The following is a 20,134-nucleotide window of genomic DNA, read 5'->3' on the forward strand; positions in this document are numbered from 1 at the left end:
ACGGCGCGGCCCTGTGTCTCCGAGCCCTTGCTGCGCACTAATGTCGCGGACCAGTGTCTCCGAGCCCCGCGCACTGACGTCAGCACCTGCGCGTTCACGGCGCGGCCCAGTGTCTCTGAACCGTGAAAGCCCATTCATATCATTAACAAGAATTAATTCGTCCCAAGGGCGCTTCACAGAAGTATCGTTGGACAAAAATCAAAATTGACACCGTTTGAGTCCAAACGAGGAGTTATTGAGGAAGGGGTGACCCAAAGATTGGTCAAAGAGGTAGGTTTTAAGGGGGGTCTTCAAAGGAGGAGAGAGGGATTTCGGGAAGGGTCCATTAAAATGACATAGATCATTAAAATGTCGTGGACAGGTACAGAAAATAATCAAGACGACGACTGGATTGCTGGCCTTTATACCTCGAGGTGTAGAATACAAGGGGTTAGAAGTTATGTTGCAGCTATACGAGCAGCTGAGCACCTCGAGTCTCATCGCAGAGAGCATGCAGAAACCAAGCGCAGGCAGCTGAAGGAACGTGCGGCAAACCAGTCCCACCCTTTCCTTCAACGACTGTCCCACCTGTGACAGAGACTGTAATTCCTGTATTGATTTGTTCAGTCACCTAAGAACTCATAGTTCTAGATTTCTCCCGAGGGGAAACAACCTCTCTGCATCTACCCTGTCAAGCCCTCTCAGAATCTTATACGTTTCAATAAGATCACCTCTCATTGTTCTAAACTCCAATGAGTATAGGCCCAACCTTCATAAGACAACCCCTTCATCTCAGGAATCAACCTCGTGAACCTCTGAACTGCCTCCAATGCAAGTATATCCTTCCTTCCTTAAATAAAGAGATCAAAACTGTATGCAGTACTCCAGAAGTGGTCTTACCAACGACCTGTACAATTGCAGTAGGACTTCCCTACTTTTATACTCTATCCCCCTTGCAATAAAGGCCAACATTTCATTTGCCTTCCTAATTACTTGCTGTACCTGAATGCTAACTTTTTGTGTATCAAGTACAAGGACTCCCTCTGTACCCCAGCATTTTATAATCTCTCCCCATTTAAATAATTTGCTTTTTTATTTTTCCTACCAAAGTGGATAACCTCAAATTTTCCCACATTATACTACTTCTGTCAAATTTTTGTCCACTTACTTAGCCTAGCTATACCCTTTTGCAGATTCTTTGCAACCTCCTCACAACTTGCTTTCCCAACTATCATCAGCAAATTTGGCTACATTACACTCAGTCCCTTCATCCAAGTCATGAACATAGATTGTAAATAGTTGAGGCCCCAGCACCGATCCCTGTGGCAACCCATTAGTTAGTTTGTCAACCTGAAAATGACCCATATATCCTGATTTTCTGTTTTCTATTAATTAGCCAATCCTCTATCCATGCTAATCATCATCATCATAGGCGGTCCCTCGAAAGAGGATGACTTTCTTCCACACCAAAAGGGATGAGTTCATAGATGTTTCAATGAAGGACCCGATATTCCAATCCTGAACTCCAAGGGTGGAAGATGCCTGTGCATGGATTTTTTTAACGTGGGGTGGCCGTTGCACATCAGCCAGCACACAGGCTTGACAGAGCTAGGCCTTTATCCAGTGGCAAGGGTAAACCAAGACGACTGGAGACCAGCTCTGCTGCATGGACCTATTGCACACACATATCACAGTGTGGGCTGGCCCGTGCTGCCCCTGGGTCCTCGGCTCTTACATAGAAAATGGGTGCAGGAGTTGGCCATTCGGCCCTTCGAGCCTGCACCACCATTAAATAAGATCATGGCTGATCATTCCCTCAGTACCCCTTTCCTGCTTTCTCTCCATACCCCTTGATCCCCTTAGCCTTAAGGGCCATATCTAACTCCCCCTTGAATATATCCAATCAACTGACATCAACAACTGTCTGCGGCAGGGAATTCCACAAGTTAACAACTCCCTGAGTGAAGAAGGTTCTCCTCATCTCAGTCCTAAATGGCCTACCCCTTATCCTAAGACTGTGTCCCCTGGTTCTGGACTTCCCCAACATCAGGAACATTCTACCGCATCTAACCTGTCCCATCCCGTCAGAATCTTATATGTTTCTATGAGATCTCCTCTCTTCCTTCTAAACTCCAATGTATAAAGGCCCAGTTGATCCAGTCTCTCCTCATATGTCAGTCCTGCCATCCCGGGAATCAGTCTGGTGAACCTTCGCTGCACTCCCTCAATAGCAAGAACGTTCTTCCTCAGATTAGGAGACCAAAACTGAACGCACTATTCCAGGTGAGGCCTCACCAAGGCCCTGTACAACTGCAGTAAGACCTCCCTGCTCCTATACTCAAATCCCCGAGCTATGAAGGCCAACATACCATTTGCCTTTTTCACTGCCTGCTGTACCTGTATGCCAACTTTCAATGACTGATGAACCATGACACCCAGGTCTCATTGCACCTCCCCTTTTCCTAATCTGCCGCCATTCAGATAATATTCTATCTTTGCGTTTTTGCCCCCAAAGTGGATAACCTCACATTTATCCACATTATACTGCATCTGCCATGCATTTGCCCACTCACCTAACCTGTCCAAGTCACCCTGCAGCCTCCTAGCATCCCCCTCACAACTCACACTGCCACCCAGTTTAGTATCATCTGCAAATTTGGAGATATTACACTCAATTCCTTCATCCAAATCATTGATGTATATTGTAAAGAGCTGGGGTCCTAGCACTGAGCCCTGCGGCACTCCACTAGTCACTGCCTGCCATTCTCAAAAGGACCCATTTATCCCGACTCTGCTTCCTGTCTGCCAACCAGTTCTCTATCTACATCAGTATATTACCCCCAATACCATGTGCTTTGATTTTGCACACCAATCTCTTGTGTGGGACCTTGTCAAAAGCCTTTTGAAAATCCAAATACACCACATCCACTGGTTCTCCCTTGTCCACTCTACTAGTTACATCCTCAAAAAATTCCAGAAGATTTGTCAGGCATGATTTCCCCTTCACAAATCCATGCTGACTTGGACCGATCCTGTCACTGCTTTCCAAATGCATTGCTATTTCATCCTTAATAATTGATTCCAACATTTTCCCCACTACTGATGTCAGGCTAACTGGTCTATAATTGCCTGCTTTCTCTCTCCCTCCCTTTTTAAAAAGTGGTGTTACATTAGCTACCCTCCAGTCCATAGAAACTGATCCAGAGTCGATAGACTGTTGGAAAATGATCACCAATGCATCCATTATTTTTAGGTCCACTTCCTTAAGTACTCTGGGATGCAGACTAGCAGGCCCCGGGGATTTATCGGCCTTCAATCCCATCAATTTCCCAAACACAATTTTCCGCCTAATAAGGATACCCTTCAGTTCCTCCTTCTCACTTCTGGATCCCGCACCCTCATTTGCCGCACCTCCGTCAAGAGTTTACTTCAAGACAATGGAACCTCCACTTTAAAAATGGGCTAAATTCTACTCAATACATCAAGTTGTACGGCATGCTGAACTCTATAAACCCGAGTTAGTGAGCATGTATCACAGTCTGAACTCTATAAACCCGAGTTAGTGAGCATGTATCACAGTCTGAACTCTATAAACCCGAGTTAGTGAGCACGTATCACAGTCTGAACTCTATAAACCCGAGTTAGTGAGCACGTATCACAGTCTGAACTCTATAAACCCGAGTTAGTGAGCACGTATCACAGTCTGAACTCTATAAACCCGAGTTAGTGAGCACGTATCACAGTCTGAACTCTATAAACCCGAGTTAGTGAGCACGTATCACAGTCTGAACTCTATAAACCCGAGTTAGTGAGCACGTATCACAGTCTGAACTCTATAAACCCGAGTTAGTGAGCATGTATCACAGTCTGAACTCTATAAACCCGAGTTAGTGAGCATGTATCACAGTCTGAACTCTATAAACCCGAGCTCTATAAATCCATGCTAATATATTACCCCTAACCCCGCGAGCTCTTGTGCAGTAACCTTTTATGTGGCACCTTATTGAGTGCCTTCTGGAAATCCAAATACACATCCACTGGTTCCCCTTTATCTACCCTGCTCGTTACATCCTCAAAGAACTTTATCAAATTTGTCATAGACTTCAGCATTTTCCCAATGACAGATGTTAGGCTAACTGGTCTATAATTTCCTGCTTTCTGTCTCCCTCCTTTCTTAAATAGGGGTGGTTTTCCAATCCGCTGGGACCTCTCCAGAATCCAGGGAATTTTGGTAGATTACAACCAATGCATCCACTATCTCTGCAGCCACTTCTTTTAAGACCCTAGGATGCAGGCCATCAGGTCCAGGGCACTTGTCCATCTTTAGTCCCATTCATTTGCCTAATACTTTTTCTCTAGTGATTGTTTTAAGTCTCCCCTCCCAATAGCTCCTTGATTATCAATTATTGGGATACTTTTAGTGTCTACTACCATGAAGACCGATACAAAATATTTGTTCAAAGTCTCTGCCATTTCCCCAGTCTCATCCTCTAAGGGACCAATGTTTACTTTAGCTACTCTCTTTTTTTATATACCTGCAGAAGCTCTTACTGTCTGTTTTTATATTTCTTGCTACTTTACTCATAAACTATCTTCTCTCTCTTATTTTTTTAGTCGTCCTTTGCTGGTTTCTAAAAATTTCCCAATCCTCTGGCCTTCCACTATTCTTCGTAACATTGTATGGCTTTGTTTTCAATTTGATACCATCCTTTACTTCCTTAGTTAGACACGGATGGTTCATCCTTCTTTTAGAGTATTTCTTTTTCACTGGAATATATCTTTGCTGAGAGTTATGAGATAGGGTAGATAGAATCTATTTCTGTTGGTTGGGGATTCTCGAACTAGGGGGCATAGTCCACAAATTAGAGTCAGACCTTTCAGGAGTGAAGTTAGGAAACAGGATGGTAGAAGTTTGGAACGCTCTTCCGCAAACGGCAATTGATGCTAGATCATTTGTTAATTTTAAATCTGAGATTGATCAATTTTTGTTAACCAAAGGTATTAAAGGATATGGGGCAAATGGAGTTAGATTGCAGATCAGCCATAATCTCGTTGAATGGCCTACTCCTGTTCCCATGGAATGCCAGGGCTTAGGGTCTCGGCAGTCGAAGGCACAACCACCAAAGGCGAAGGTGGTAGGGGAGGCACAAGAGGCCAGAATTAGAGGAACATAGCGTTCTCAGATGGTTAGAGGAGTTTACAGAGATAAGAGGTGAGGCCATGAAGGGAGTCGAACTCGAGGATGGGAATTTTAAAATGCAACTTTCCTTTTTATGTATCTCATGTTTCAAAATATGAATAAAACTGCTGCAGTTATTTAAACAGGATTGTCATCATCATCATCGGTAGTCCCTCGACATCGAAAAAGACTTGCTTCCACTCTAAAAGTGAGTTCTTAGGTTACTAAATAGTCCAATACGGGAATTACAGTCTCTGTCACAGGTGGGACAGATAGTCCTTGAAGGAAAGGGTGGGTGGATGGGACTGGTTTGCCGCACGCTCCTTCCGCTGCCTGCGCCTGGTTTCTGCATGCTCTCGACGATGAGACTCGAGGGGCTCAGCACCCTCCCGGATCCACTTCCTCCACTTAGGGCGGTCTTTGGCCAGGGACTCCCAGGTGTCGGTGGGGATGTTGCATTTTATCAAGGCGGCTTTGAGGGTGTCCTTGAAATGTTTCCTCTGCCCACCTTGGGCTCGCTTGCCGTGTAGGAGTTCCGAGTAGAGCGCTTGCTTTGGGAGTTTTGTGTCAGGCATTCGAACAATATGGCCCGCCCAACGGAGCTGGTCGAGTGTGGTCAGTGCTTCGATGCTGAGGATGTTGGCCTGATCGAGGACGCTAACGTTGGTGCATCTGTCCTCCCAGGGGATTTGCAGGATCTTGCGGAGACATTGTTGGTGGTATTTCTCCAGCGATTTGAGGTGTCTACTATATATGGTCCATGTCTCTGAGCCATACAGGAGGGCGGGTATCACTACAGCCCTGTAGACCATGAGCTTGGTGCCAGATTTGAGGGCCTGATCTTTGAACACTCTTCCTCAGGCGGCCGAAGGTTGCGCTGGCGCACTGGAGACGGTGTTGAATCTCATCGTCGATGTCTGCCCTTTCTGATAATAGGCTCCCGAGGTATGGAAAGTGGTCCACGTTATGCAGGGCCGCGCCATGGATCTTGATGACTGTGTGGCAGGGTCAGGTTGGTGGAGGACCTTTGTCTTACGGATGTTTAGTGTAAGGCCCATGCTTCCGTATGCCTCAGTGAAGATGTTGACTATGACTTAGAGTTCACTATCTGAATGTGCGCAGACGCAAGTGTCGTCCGTGTACTGTAGTTCAACGACAAAGAATGGGACGGTCTTGAATCTGGCCTGGAGACGACGAAGGTTGAACAGGTTCCCACTGGTTCTGTAGTTTAGTTCCACTCCAGCGGGGAGTTTGTTGAGTGTGAGGTGGAGCATTGCAGCAAGGAAAATCGAGAAGAGGGTTGGCGCGATGATGCAGCCCTGCTTGACCCTGGTCCGAATGTGGATTGGGTCTGTGATGGATCCGTTGGTCAGGATCACGGTTTGCATGTCGTCATGGAGCAGGCAGAAGATGGTGACGAACTTTTGGGGGCAGCCGAAACGGAGGAGGACACTCCATAGTCCCTCGCGGTTGATAGTGTCAAAAGCCTTTGTATGGTCAAAGAAGGCCATGTACAAGGGTTGGTGTTGTTCCCTGCATTTTTCTTGCAGCTGTCGCGCTGTAAAAATCATGTCTGTGGGAGGATTGTCATATGGTAATATCAAAAGCTGAGTTTATTTTAGTTCATTTGTTCAAGTTCATTTTTAAGTAAGGATTCTTTAAAACACCGATTCATACACTTATTATTATAAAAAAAAAATCACAGGAAATATTTTTACAATTAAATGCCCCTATTTTTGCACAATTAGTACCATTAAAATAAAAGTTGCTTTTCTAGTTCATTCCTTTAGCCACAATAATTTTTTCAATGGGGGTATTGGTCCCTGTCGTGCCTGTTTTTGGGCACAAAATGGACATTGAGCAGACCAATTTCCAGATGCAACATCCTGCGCCGATTCTCCCCCCTGAAATGGAAAATTGGTGAGCAGGATACCTGTTGGATGGTTTGGACAGGTTGGAGTTTAAGGAAAGGTGTTGAATGGGAGACCAGAAATGAGAACGTTGGGCAATCATATTTAGAGATGATGAAGGTAAACATAAGAACATAAGAAATAGGAGAGGGAGTAGGCCAATCGGCCCCTCGAGCCTGCTCCGCCATTCAATAAGATCATGGCTGATTTGATCATGGACTCAGCTCCACTTCCCTGCCCACTCCCCATAACCCTTTGCTCCCTTATCGCTCAAAAATCTGTCTATCTCCGCCTTAAATATATTCAATGACCCAGCCTCCACAGCTCTTTGGGGCAGAGAACTCCATAGATTTACAACCCTCTGAGAGAAGAAATTTCTTCTCATCTCAGTTTGAAATGGGCGACCCCTTATTCTAAGACTGTGTTCCCTAGTTTTAGTTTCCCCTATGAGTGGAAATATCCTCTCTGCATCCACCTTGTTGAGCCCCCTATTATAAATTTCAATAAGATCACCTCTCATTCTTCTGAACTAAATGTTTCAACAGCTTTGGGGCTGACGTCGGGTGGAGAGGGTTAATGCAGCAGATATGGAAGGAATGGAATGTTTTATAGAAAGGATACTGGGTCTGAAGCTCACCATAGTAAATTTCTTAACAGCAAAGGTACAGTCACGGAAAAGGTGACATACTTGAAGTATTCTAAATGGGGATGAAACCGAGAATGAGCAGAGAATAGTTAATATAGTAATAAATACTTACTTGAGTATTCAACAACAAAGAATGTGACCTGCATTGACAGAAATATTGTATTTAAATTTAAGGACTTTGCAGTCAAGACTGTGGTCTGAGTCTGACTTAAAGGACTCAAAACTAACATCTCTGGGAATGGATGGCCTTTAGAAAGGCCTCATAGGAACTGAGCTGGCAAGAATTCCACTGGGTCAATTCTGGGGTAGCTTGGGAACACCCCCAAATATGCTCCAAGGCAGTTTTAGAACATAGCGATTGGGCAGAGGACTCGCATCCATTTGGGACAGAGTGGAAATGGGGTGGAAACCCAGAGGATCCAGGTTCCACTCCAAATTCCCATCAGAAATCTCCTTTTCTGCCCTCCTTCAAACCAGACTGTTGGCCCCTTTATGTACGGTGACTGGATTTAAAGGAAACATCACCAAGCCAAAACAAGACCAAAAAAACCTTCAATGTTTTCACAAAGCCCTGGAGGCAATTCAGAGACCCGATACAAGATATTAAACAGCAAAGACAAGGTATATCTGAGCACTACTTCAAAGTATATCAGGATATTAGAACAAGGGGGAATAGGTTAAAATTTAAAGGGGAAAGTCAGGACAGATATCAGGAAGAAATTCTTCTACAAAGAGTGACCAGCACTTGGAATGATCTGCTAGGTTGTGTAGTGGAGGCAAAAATCTTCGATTCCGTCAAGGGACAGTCAGATGATGTGATAAGAGAAATATAAGCTTTCAAAATTTTGATTGGATGAGTTCAGATTTGTATCTCTCGTGATTTTTATGAAATTAATTCAAGGTAAATTGAGGCATAATTACTTTGATTTTGCTATACACTGCAGGATTCTACCATTTTTGAAACAGCAGTGTTTATATTTAGCAAGGCAATGTATGTTGCAGTTTTCCGTGCCATTAAAAAAACCTGTTGTATGTTAAATAGTGCTGTAAAATTTAGGGCCCAAGTTTCCACATGATTTGCGCCTGATTTTTAGGAGCAACTGGTGGAGAACGGACTATCTTAGAAATTGCAATTCTCCACATTTTTTTTTCTGCAGTTCTCGTCAGGTAGAACAGTTCTACTTTGGAACAGAATTTTTTTTTCAAAAGGGGGCGTGTCCAGCCACTGACGCCTGATTTCAAAGTTTCCACAGTGAAAACGTACTCCAAACTAAAGTAGAATGGAGCAAGTGAAGATTTTTGTAGAACTGAAAAAACCTGTTCTACACATTAAAAAATCAGGCGCAGGTTACAAATTAGGTGCCCAGAACGAGGTGGGGGGGGGGAAGGGAACTCATTAAATTCTCAATAAATCCTTATTTATACTTCTACAAATATTATACAAATAAATCCAACCTGAATAAACATTTATAAGCAAAGAAAAGATTAAATAAACCATCTTCCTACCTGTGTGAAAGTGCTTCAGCCACGGAGAATTCTGCAGGCGTTCGTTCCCGCGGGGGAGGGGAGAAGGGAACAGCCGCTTCGTTCCTGTGGAGGGGAGGGGGGGAATTAAACAGCCGCTTTGTTCCTGTGGAGGGGAGGGGGGGGAAGTAAACAGCCGCTTTGTTCCTGTGGAGGGGAGGGGGGGGGAATTAAACAGCCGCTTTGTTCCTGTGGAGGGGAGGGGGGGGAAGTAAACAGCCGCTTTGTTCCTGTGGAGGGGAGGGGGGGGGGAAGTAAACAGCCGCTTTGTTCCTGTGGAGGGGAGGGGGGGGGAATTAAACAGCCGCTTTGTTCCTGTGGAGGGGAGGGGGGGGAAGTAAACAGCCGCTTTGTTCCTGTGGAGGGGAGGGGGGGGGGAATTAAACAGCCGCTTTGTTCCTGTGGAGGGGAGGGGGGGGGAATTAAACAGCCGCTTTGTTCCTGTGGAGGGGAGGGGGGGGGAATTAAACAGCCGCTTTGTTCCTGTGGAGGGGAGGGGGGGAATTAAACAGCCGCTTTGTTCCCGTGGAGGGGAGGGGGGGGAAGTAAACAGCCGCTTTGTTCCCGTGGAGGGGAGGGGGGGGGAAGTAAACAGCCGCTTTGTTCCTGTGGAGGGGAGGGGGGGAATTAAACAGCCGCTTTGTTCCCGTGGAGGGGAGGGGGGGGAAGTAAACAGCCGCTTTGTTCCCGTGGAGGGGAGGTGGGGGGAAGTAAACAGCCGCTTTGTTCCCGTGGAGGGGAGGGGGGGGGAAGTAAACAGCCGCTTTGTTCCTGTGGAGGGGAGGGGGGAAGTAAACAGCCGCTTTGTTCCCGTGGAGGGGAGGGGGGGAATTAAACAGCCGCTTTGTTCCCGTGGAGGGGAGGGGGGGAATTAAACAGCCGCTTTGTTCCTGTGGAGGGGAGGGGGGAATTAAACAGCCGCTTCGTTCCTGTGGAGGGGAGGGGGGGAATTAAACAGCCGCTTCGTTCCCGTGGAGGGGAGGGGGGGAAGTAAACAGCCGCTTCGTTCCTGTGGAGGGGAGGGGGGGAATTAAACAGCCGCTTCGTTCCCGCGGGGGAGGGGGGAAGGAGACAGTGAGAAGGCTGCAAGTGCTAATGTGCTTTTATTAAAAAAATGTTCAAAAATTAAACAGCTACAAAGAACTACAAAACTGGCCGAGTACCAATGTTTTTTTCACTCTGCGCATGCGCGAACGCTCCAACCCGCACGCGCAACGTTGCCGACAGGAAAAAAAACTAATTTAAATAGTACCCGCCCCCTCCCACTTACAAAATCGGCGCGAGTGTAGGCTCCACCCCCTGGGCGCCGCGCCAGGCAGACAAGGAGCTGCAGAACGCTCCAGAATTGCGAGGTTTTTTTTAGGCGCCGTTTTAGGCGCGAAAAATGGGTGCCCAGCTCGGAGAGGCGCCCATTTTTTATCGTATGGAAACTTGGGATCAAAGTGCTGTGCTGTTAGAGAAAGGTTGAGGACAGGTATAATAAGTATAGATAGCTGCAATAGATCAAATGCACCAGTTGCATCTGGTGAAAGCAATGGCTTTGCAAAGGCCTGAGCTGAGTTTAAAAAATGTTTTTTAAATTTATTTGTTGATGGGATGTGGGCATCGCTGGCAAGGCCAGCATTTATTGCCCATCTCTAATTGCCCTTGAGGTGATGGTGAGCCGTCTTATACAACTGAGTGACTTGCTAGGCCATTTCAGAGGGCAGTTAAGAGTCAACCACATTGCTGTGGGTCTGGAGTCACATGTAGGCCAGACTAGGTAAGGATAGCAGAATTCCTTCCCGAAGGGACATTAGTAAACCAGATGGATTTTTACAATAATCTGATAGTTTCATGATCACCATTACTAATACTAGCTTATTTTTTAAATTCCAGATTTTTCTATTAAATTAAGTGAATTCAAATTTCCCTTATAGTTGAACTCATAGTTCCCAGATCATTAGTCCAGGTCTCTGGATTATTAGCCCAGTAATATAACCACTATCGTTCCCCATATTAATATTGTTGGTAATGTAGTGGAAGCCACATGCCACAATTTTCCATTGGAATCCAGAAATACTTTGATATGTATATAAACCTTGTGGCTTGGTCTTAATGGCAGTTTTTATGACCATTCACCAGCAGAATGAATGGCATACAAATAAAAATGTACGTATGTGCAATTGCAGTTTTGGGTGGCATCTCACTGTCTAAAGGAATACCATGTTTTCATAATTAATCTTTCCCACAGTGTCAAGTGAAAAATAGCATGATATTTTGAGTGCTATCTCAACCACATCTAAGATTGTCTAGAGGCAGCTAAGTATCAGGGGCATGGAAATAATAGCCAGCATCAACTCAGTTTATTTTAAAGGAAGCTTACTGAGGGCTTATGTTGCTTCATGTACTGTTGAAACATATAAAATTGTGACGGGATTGGACAGGTTAGATGCAGGAAGAATGTTCCCGATGTTGGGGAAGTCCAGAACCAGGGGTCTCAGTAAGGGGTAAGCCATTTAGGATCGAGATGAGGAGAAATTTCTTCACTCAGAGAATTGTGAACCTGTGGAATTCTCCACCACAGAAAATTGTTGAGGCCAGTTCGTTAGATATACTCAAAAGGGAGTTAGATGTGGCCCTTACGGCTAAAGGGATCAAGGGGTATGGAGAGAAAGCAGGAATGTGGTCCTGAAGTTGCATGATCAGCCATGATCATATTGAATAGTGGTGCAGGCTCGAAGGGCCGAATAGCCTACTCCTGCACCTATTTTCTATGTTTCTAGATAACAGTATGGTAAAATCCAGTCAAATATAAGCTGTGCATATGTCGGGAAACAGTGTGGTGAAATGGATTAGCATGTTAGGTGGTAGAAACTGGACCTCGTTGCACCTGTTTTACATCCTGTACCCCTAGGACACCAGAAAGACATGCAACCTGATATTTGGTCAGGCCACTTTTCTGGCGTCCGGGCCAACTGTCTAAAACAGATGTTACGCCCATCACTCATGATGGGGCCTGACGCCTCAGAGAAATTGGACGCCTGCTCTGCTCAGGTATTCCAGGCACGGATGTGAACTAGCAAGCGACCACCACCAAAAAAAGTGAGTAATATTTTTGGAGGTTTGATGTGGAGCCAGGAGGAGCAGCAGTGTTCCACCCAGCCCCACAGCACTCACAAGGGTCACTGCTAGTCTTATGATCGTAAGGAAATTAGGACATTTGGGGATTAGTTTAACTATGCTGAGTCATGCATTATTGGCAACCATGGTTTCCAGTAGCTTGCTTGGTTGTCTTAGTGAGTCAAGGCAGAATTTCCTGAGCTTTACTTGAAATTGGCCAATTTTCTTTTCTTTGCCTCCCCCAGGGGTTAACGTTACCAGCAACTGGGGAAGGGAGTGCATGGGATTAATAGACAGGGTGAGGATGGATAGGCCTGATGGTATTTTCTAACCTTTCTGTTTGTATGTTCATTGTGGCAAGATGAAATATAATTTTTTAAAAAAGGAAAATTGTGTTATGTAAATTTTTAGCTTAGTTTCTTTTTATTATCGGGGCTGTTTTTAAAAATTAAATAGTTCCCAAGAATTATAGTCAACTCTAATATCTATTTGTTTGGTTCACTTGGTAAACAGCATTTTTCAGCAGTGAATGCTGAACATTCTTCTTGTTTGTCATTTGCGTTTGGATAGTTTTTGGTTACAACATTTGCCCTGAGCAAGCGCAGGCGGCGGAAGGAGCGTGCGGCAAACCAGACTCCCCACCCACCCTTTCCTTCAACGACTGTCTGTCCCACCTGTGACGGTGACTGTAATTCCCGTATTGGACTGTTCAGTCACCTAAGAACTCACTTTTAGAGTGGAAGCAAGTCTTCCTCGATTCCGAGGGATTGCCTATGATGATGATGATGATGATGATGATGAATGAAGCTCAGTAACAGGCAACTGGATTAACATTAGCAGAGACAACCAGTAATGTAATGATCCTGCAGCATCAACCATACCTATTAGTTTGGTTTCGACACAATGTAGAACTTGGTGACTTTCCAGGCTGGTATCCGGTGATGTCATCAACACTCATCACTGAACTAACTGTTTATTAAGTCAACAAAACAAATGAGTCGTTAAATTGATCATAATTTTTTGCAATATTGTTTCAACAGGAGTACGGATAGAGTACAGAGAATCTAAAGGGTAAATCTTCAATTGAATGGAATTAGAGACTATCAGTTATTTATTTTTCCACAGAACCAGGAAGAACTTTTTCTGTGTTACATTCTCTTCTATGTACAGGCTTTTTCACTCTCTTTTCCCCTGTGCTACCACTCACTAGCATCAAGTGATTCATTTCTTCCTTTACCTGGGAGAGTTTATTTAGATTGTCGTTTCCTTTGTATTCTCATTTTTCTCCACATTTTGGTAAAAAGCCTAATTCTTCCATATTGTAAGGAAAATCAGTTCCACCCTGACCAGGTCGCTGAATTTATTGTGGTGTGTTGCATGCTGCATAACCTAGCTATAAGGAGAGGACAAGTAATGCCAGATCAGGCTGCAGGTCCATCTCCAGAAGGAGGGGAGACAGAAGAGCCAGCCGACGAGGAGGAAGAGGTGGCAGGTGAGGACCTAGGGGAGCGCAATCAGCCTGGCGATCTAACACTGGTACTACCATCCCCTCCCGAAGACCCGTACCCAGTGGCAGTTACACGGCTGCTAAGCTGTTGTGTCAGCAGCTCATTTATGAACACTGCATGAACTTTCATTGTGGATATTCACATTTGCATTTACAGTTACGGTTAATCAAAAGTTGCATTTGCATGGGGTTTCACTTTTGCCTTGCCTGCACTTGCCTGGCATCTGCATTAATGCTTAGCTTAAGTAAAGTGAGGCTATAATAAAAGACTGAACAAATAATGATGAACAACTGTAAATATGTTATATGAAAATGTTATGCTTAATGTAACGAATGTAACTAAGAGAGAAGGCACAACAATTGTTGAATTCAATAAAACATTTATTTTAACACAACGAATTAATTTAAAAAAATGAGTAAACAACACCCTCCCCCTCCCCTCCCCAACCCAACCCACCCTTCCCCCCAACCCCAAACAACCATGAACAAAACATTAACAATTTAACAATGTAATTGAAAAATACCCCCCCCTCCCCTCCTTACCTGCGGCCACATTTCCCTCCAGGTCCTTTCCCACCCGGTGTTCTTACCTCACCCACCCGTTTTCGTCGACGCAGACCGACACGAACGTGGTGTGCAGCGTGGGACGGCAAGACTTCCTGCCGTGGTGGTGGAGTGGATGCAGAAGCCTGAGGCTCCACTTCCGAGTCAGAAGGAACTGTGTCCTCCGTACTTGCTTGAGCGCTAGGGGTCTCACTTCGAGCCGACACGACACCTTGGGGTGCAGCGCCATGTCCAGCCAGCAACGGTCTGTTCTCGGATCGCCTCCGACGTCTCCCGTGCTATCTCCGTTTGCATGGAAGACCAGTTGGAGAAGTTCATGTTGAACTGGCTCCAGGTTGTTGCGAACTGGCAATAGTTTGTGGACAACTGGCTCCAGTTTATGGAGAAACCCTCGAACCCCTGGATAAGGTCGCGACCGATCGCGACCGTCTCCCTGCAGGGATATCAAGCACTCCGTCTGCCTGTCTGAAGTAGGTGATTGCTCCCCTCGCTGACCACATTACAGCAAAATCCTAAAGGGGCAAAGGGTGTTAAAAAGACAAGCCTGAAGGCTCTGTGCCTCAATGCGAGGAGTATTCAGAATAAGGTGGACGAATTAACTGCGCAGATAGCAGTTAACGGATATGATGTAATTGGCATCACGGAGGCATGGCTCCAGGATGACCAAGGCTGGGAACTCAACATCCAAGGGTATTCAACATTTAGGAAGGATAGACTAGAAAACAAAAGGAGGTGGGATGGCGTTGCTAGTTAAAGAGGAAATTAATGCAATACTAAGGAAGGACATTAGCTTGGATGCTGTGGAATGTGTATGGGTGGAGCTACGGAATACCAAAGGGCAGAAAACACGAGTGGGAGTTGTGTACAGACCACCAAACAGTAATAATGAGGATGGGGACAGCATCAAACAAGAAATTACAGATGCGTGCAATAAAGGTACAGCAGTTATCATGGGCGACTTTAATCTACATATTGACTGGGCTAACCAAACTGGTAGCAATGCGGTGGAGGAGCATTTCCTGGAGTATATTAGGGATGGTTTTCCAGACCAATATGTCGAGGAACCAACTAGAGGGCTGGCCATTCTAGACTGGGTGATGTGTAATGAGAAAGGACTAATTAACAATCTTTTTGTGCAAGGCCCCTTGGGGAAGAGTAACCATAATATGGTAGAATTCTTTATTAAGATGGAGGGTGACACAGTTAATTCAGAGACTAGGGTCCTGAACTTGGGGAAAGGTAACTTCGATGGTATGAGAGGTGAATTGGCTGGAATAGACTGGCGGGTGATACTTAAAGTGTTGATGGTGGATAGGCAATGGCAAACATTTAAAGATCACATGGATGAACTGCAACAATTGTACATCCCTGTCTGGAGTAAAAATAAAATGGGGAAGGTGGCTCAACCGTGGCTAACAAGGGAAATTAAGGATAGTGTTAAATCCAAGGACGAGGCATATAAATTGTCCAGAAAAAGCAGCAAACCTGAGGACTGGGAGAAATTTGTAATACAGCAGAGGAGGACAAAGGGTTTAATTAGGAGGGGGAAAATAGAGTATGAGAGAAAGCTTGTTGGGAACATAAAAACTGACTGCAAAAGCTTCTATAGATATGTGAAGAGAAAAAGATTAGTGAAGACAAACGTAGGTCCCTTGCAGTCAGATTCAGTTGAATTTATAATGGGGAACAAAGAAATGGCAGACCAGCTAAACAAATACTTTGGTTCTGTTTTCACGAAGGAAGACACAAATAACCTTCCGGAAATACTAGAGGACCGAGGGTCTAGTGAGAAGGAGGAAGTGAAGGATATCCTTATTAGGTGGGAAATTGTGTTAGGGAAATTGATGGATGGAAGGCCGATAGATCCCCAGGGCCTGATAGTCTGCATCTCAGAGTACTTAAGGAAGTGGCCATGGAAATTGGTGATCATTTTCCAACAGTCTATCGACTCTGGATCAGTTTCTATGGACTGGAGGGTAGCTAATGTAACACCACTTTTTAAAAAAGGAGGGAGAGAGAAAATGGGTAATTATAGACCGGTTAGCCTGACATCAGTAATGGGGAAAATGTTGGAATCAATTATTAAAGATGAAATAGCAGTGACAGGATCGGTCCAAGTCAGCATGGATTTATGAAAGGGAAATCATGCTTGACAAATCTTCTGAGGATGTAACTAGTAGAGTGGACAAGGGAGAACCAGTGGATGTGGTGCGTTTGGATTTTCAAAAGGCTTTTGACGAGGTCCCACACAAGAGATTGGTGTGCAAAATCAAAGCACATGGTATTGGGGGTAATGTACTGACGTGGATAGAGAACTGGTTGGCAGACAGGAAGCAGAGAGTTGGGATAAACGGATCCTTTTCAGAATGGCAGGCAGTGACTAGTGGAGTGCCGCAGGGCTCAATGCTGGGACACCAGCTCTTTACAATATACATTAATGATTTAGATGAAGGAATTGAGTGTAATATCTTCAAGTTTGCAGATGACACTAAACTGGGTGGCAGTGTGAGCTGTAAGGAGGACGCTAAAAGGCTGCAGGGTGACTTGGACAGGTTAGATTGGTGGGCAAATGCATGGCAGATGCAGTATAATGTGGATAAATGTGAGGTTATCCACTTTGGGGGCAAAAACACGAAGGCAGAATATTATCTGAATGGCGACAGATTAGGAAACGGGGAGGTGCAACGAGACCTGGGTGTCATGGTTCATCAGTCATTGAAAGTTGGCATGCAGGTACAGCAGGCGGTGAAGAAGGCAAATGGTATGTTGGCCTTCATAGCTAGGGGATTTGAGTATAGGAGCAGCAAGGACTTACTGCAGTTGTACAGGGCCTTGGTGAGGCCTCACCTGGAATATTGTTTTAAGTTTTGGTCTCCTAATCTGAGGAAGGACATTCTTGCTATTGAGGGACTGCAGCGAAGGTTCACCAGACTGATTCCCAGGATGGCGGGACTGACATATGAGGAGAGACTGGATCAACTGGGCCTTTATATACTGGAGTTTAGAAGGATGAGAGGGGATCTCATAGAAACTTATAAGATTCTGACGGAACTGGATAGGTTAGATGCGGGAAGAATGTTCCCAATGATGGGGAAGTCTAGAACTAGGGGACATGTCTTAGGATAAGGGGTAGGCCATTTAGGACTGAGATGAGGAGAAACTTCTTCACTCATAGAGAGTTGTTAACCTGTGGAATTTCCTACCGCAGAGAGTTGTTGATGCCAGTTGATCGGATATATTCAATAGGGAGTTAGATATGGCCCTTACGGCTAAAGGGATGAAGGGGTACGGAGAGAAAGCAGGATAGGTCAGCCATGATCTTATTGAATGGTGGTGCAGACTCGAAGGGCCGAATGGCCTACTCCTGCACCTATTTTCTATGTTTCTATGACATCATTCGTACATCAAGAGTACATCACAAGTATATTTCATTATAATTACAGGGCATTACATGCGTAACTAAGATAGATTTTTTAAATGTCTTTAATAATGTTTGACACATCACACAGTTCCCATTACTCACGAGACTCCAGGCTGGGTTCGGCCAGACCACAGGTTGTGACCGAACGGCTGTCATGTCCCACCAGCGCGACCGCAAGCTCCTCAATTTCTGACAGAGGCTGGAGCTGATCAGAGCTGCCCCCGTCCTCCTCTGCTCCGAGCGGTTGATAGATATCTTCTTCTGCAAATGAGAAGAGAACATGGCATGGCAGAAGCTAATGGACTTGGTAATAAACATTTAAGAATGACAGACTTAAATTCAATGCCGGAGATGCAATGTCGATTAAAAAATTGCATTGCATTGCATATAAACAATATTTCATAAATATAAAATTACTGTTAGGATGCATAAATTAATTCATAATTTAATTTATTAATACAATAAAGAAATAAAATTCAAGATTCCAATTAAAATTTGCATGCATCATTAAAATATTACATATAACATTTTAAATATAACATGCAACTTACTCTGGCTGCTGCCAACAAGCTATTCCACCTTTTCCGGCACTGGTCAGGTGTCCACATCTCATGGGATACAGATGTGATAATATCGGCAATCTCCTGCCAGATTTTTCGGTAGGCACGGGGTGGAGGTTTCCCATGCCCACCCCGTGTCAAGTCGTCCCATCTGCCATAGACAATATTGACAAGTGCCTCGTTGACCTCCTCGCTGAAGGGTTTTGCCTTTTTCCTTTCGCTTTCGCCCTCCATTTTGATATATAATTTTAATAATAAAGTTTAAAATTAATTTTGTAACTTTCCGGCCACTTCCACAATAATAAGTATAACAATATAAATTTTTAAAGTTAAAATAACTATTTTTGATCGCAACAAATTCAAACAAGCCCAACAATTCTCCTCTGCCTTCCTTCATTCACTCTATCTCCACTCTCTCTTTCTCTCTGACCCTCCCTGTGCCTTCTGAGCATGTGTGATGACCCCTGACCTCTCAAAACGCGGCAAAGAAAGTCAACCTAAAAAAAAAATACCACACATGTGCAGAATAGCGTTGCTCGGGAAGCTTTTTTTTTACTTCCATTTTCGGTGGGCGATCGTGAGATCGCCGAAAAATCACATTGCCCATTTGACATTGCTGGGGTAAGGTCGAGTGGAAAATTGCAAAAAAAATGGGCCATGTCCCGGCGATCAGCAAGGCTGAGACGTCCCACATCGCTGGAACAAGACCTATTTTTTTCGGCCTTAGCCACCTAGTGGAAAGTCTAGCCCATTATTTTTAGGTAAAGAGCATATGCATCAAGAATCCTACTTTAAAAAACGCAGTCCCAATATTTTTACCTCTATTGGCAGACACATTTGTGAACATGCACGTGGGCCCTGAGTATTTGTGCATGTAATTCAAACATTGGCAGTGTACAAGAGTTTATTACTACAATGCTGTTCTATGTAGTTGGGGAAATAAATGGTGTAGTGGGTTAGCTATTGGTGCTGCGCTCCAGGGGTGGGCTCAAATCCAGCCCAGACTAATGTAATGAAAATCTCCTTTTGCTGCAAGCTGGAAAGGCCCCATGTGCAATGTGATTACCAGTTTCAAACTTGTTTAGAATGGGTTTTACTGCACAGATCAAAACTACCTATAATTTAGCACAAGTTGACAGTAAACTTCAAATACCTTCAGAAGCCTAAAGGTTGGGTGGTGTAATCGGAAGTGCCTTACTGAGGTTGGAGCCAAAGCTCATTGGAAAAAGAAAGTGAAGAGAGATTTATTCACCACCTGGCCGTACAATACCTCACCTGTGCATAACATCTTAGAGTGCGTTATTCTTGCAATGTTTTAACTTTAGCATTGCATTTTACTCCCTCTAGTGGAAGCAAACCTGAAGTCAATGATTTTCGGATATTTATGGTGTAGGATGCAGTTAGAAATTTTAAGTTGATCACTTTTAGATTTGTTGCAGAATGCAAAGGGGCAGTGAATGGGAATTATGTTTTAGTTCGAAATATTAATGTATTATAAAAAGGAGTGAATGTACTTTTTGGCATGTTGGAAAAATGATTAAACTAACATTTTTATTCAGTGATGTGTACACAGCGCATACATTCAGTTTCATTTTAACCACTTTTGAATGTGTTTTGAATGTGTTTGTTTCAGTAACATTTTTGATAGTGCCACTTCTGTACACAGAAAAAAAGTAGATTTATTACTGCCACCTGCTGGATAAGTAATATTCTTGCAAAATATATTTCCAAGAGGAATGAAA

The 20,134-nt window shown here is 44.4% G+C and overlaps 1 long non-coding RNA gene across 3 annotated transcripts in view; it reads left to right on the plus strand.

The window, feature by feature from the left end:
* Nucleotides 1–23: 23 nt before the first annotated feature.
* The window catches only part of LOC139280115 (uncharacterized), a 79,267-nt gene continuing 59,156 nt past the window's right edge, over nucleotides 24–20,134 (plus strand). For all 3 annotated transcript variants that reach the window (XR_011596624.1, XR_011596623.1, XR_011596625.1), the window contains exon 1: nucleotides 24–270. This is a non-coding gene — a long non-coding RNA (uncharacterized lncRNA). The remainder of the gene's footprint in view (nucleotides 271–20,134) is intronic.

This window comes from Pristiophorus japonicus, chromosome 14 (genome assembly GCF_044704955.1).
Source record: "Pristiophorus japonicus isolate sPriJap1 chromosome 14, sPriJap1.hap1, whole genome shotgun sequence".
Taxonomy (NCBI): Eukaryota; Metazoa; Chordata; class Chondrichthyes; family Pristiophoridae; genus Pristiophorus; species Pristiophorus japonicus.